The sequence below is a fragment of the Solanum dulcamara genome, chromosome 10 (genome assembly GCF_947179165.1).
Source record: "Solanum dulcamara chromosome 10, daSolDulc1.2, whole genome shotgun sequence".
Taxonomy (NCBI): Eukaryota; Viridiplantae; Streptophyta; class Magnoliopsida; order Solanales; family Solanaceae; genus Solanum; species Solanum dulcamara.
The window spans coordinates 49,764,378-49,765,915 of record NC_077246.1 but is presented as its reverse complement, the minus strand read 5'-3'; positions in this window follow the sequence as shown (position 1 = coordinate 49,765,915).

Here is a 1,538-nt window from a genome sequence, read left to right as displayed (position 1 = left end):
AAGATCAAATGTACCTTTTTACAGAGTCAAATTTGGGATTCCAGATATGGATCCCATAATCTCGTTTTAGACCCGATTTTGGGTCCATTTCTAAAAAATGTAAAACTGGTGTCAAAACATTCGTATTAATGAGGTGATTCCAATTTTTTTAGCGTGGTGGCGATTAGGAAGTCGAGAGAGTCCTTTTGGTAGATTTGGAGCGTGCGTGTTCGGCTTCGAGGTAGGCTATAGTCTTCCCCTGTGACTGAGTTCTACAAGATATTGTTTAGTATATATTGAATGTGATTTAGGTTGGTATTGGTTGGGTTTAGGGCCTCGCTCCTTTCTATTCCAGTTTCTTGACTCCGGTTGAGCCTTGGACTAGCGTAGTCTCTTCAGATCCATATTTTGGGTTTATGGTTTTGCTTGCATTATGGTTGGGTAAGATCAGCCTTCTTAGGATTGGTACTAATGGACTTTGGCTAAGTTTGAGCCTTAGATGCTTTAGTTGGTGTTCGGGTGCCTTTGTATCTAGGTGTAGCTTTAGGTAAGGGCTTGAGATGGCTGGTATTACTTAGTGCTAGTGCCGGAGACCTCTGTGGCTTGTCATATCCATAGGTTTGGCTTATTTGTGATCATTTAGAGGTAAGATGACATATTTTGGGGTAAGGCATCGATCCTAGAGATGTTTCTCCCCTAGTTGATCGTGAGCCATATCTCGATTGTTCTCTCTTATTCAGAGGTAGGCTTAGGATGCCTCTATATCTATTATCTATTTATTGGGCCTGAGGCCATGCTCGAGGAGCTATTATATCCTAGGTTAGTTCATTTTTCCCTTACTGTGTGGTTTAGCTCGATGTTACTATTTATATTGTGTGTTTTTTGTTAATGTTGTGATGGCATGCTTACATTGATTGAGCATATTCACTCATTTTGTTGAACGGTCCTGGAATTTCATTGGAGTTTTACTTCTAGTTTTGAGAGGAATTCTCACCCATTTACTTTTTTTTAAACTGATTTTTAACGGGAGTCATAACACCTGGACTACTTTGATAAAATGGTTTGAGATTTATAAGGCATCGAGGATGTACTCTATTTTACACTGATAGTTCAGAGGCATCGATGATGCACTATGTTTCTATTGATATCAAGGATGCCTTTAGCATGTACTTGATTACCCAGCGCGGTGTCACCCTTTTCTACATCAGCTTGGACACTCTCTCTTCGGTACCACTACGGGGCTACTATATGTCTATTTAATACCTAGTTCCAGCCTAAGCAGTGTATACGAACTCTCTGCATCCCCTATGCTCCCCTCTGGCCAGTGCACTACAGAATTGGATCAGGAAGTCGCATGACACTAAAATTATCGAATTCGGAGAAAGGCCAATTTCAAAGTCAAAATCGGGAATCATGAGACCCGATCCGTATCTCACGGAATTGATTCCAAAAATAGGCTCTTCTACTACCCCAACTCATGTTCCACGCGGGAGCATAATTCCCACACCAAATCTGCCCCAACACCATCATGCATTCATGATCAACAACAAGGATTAAGA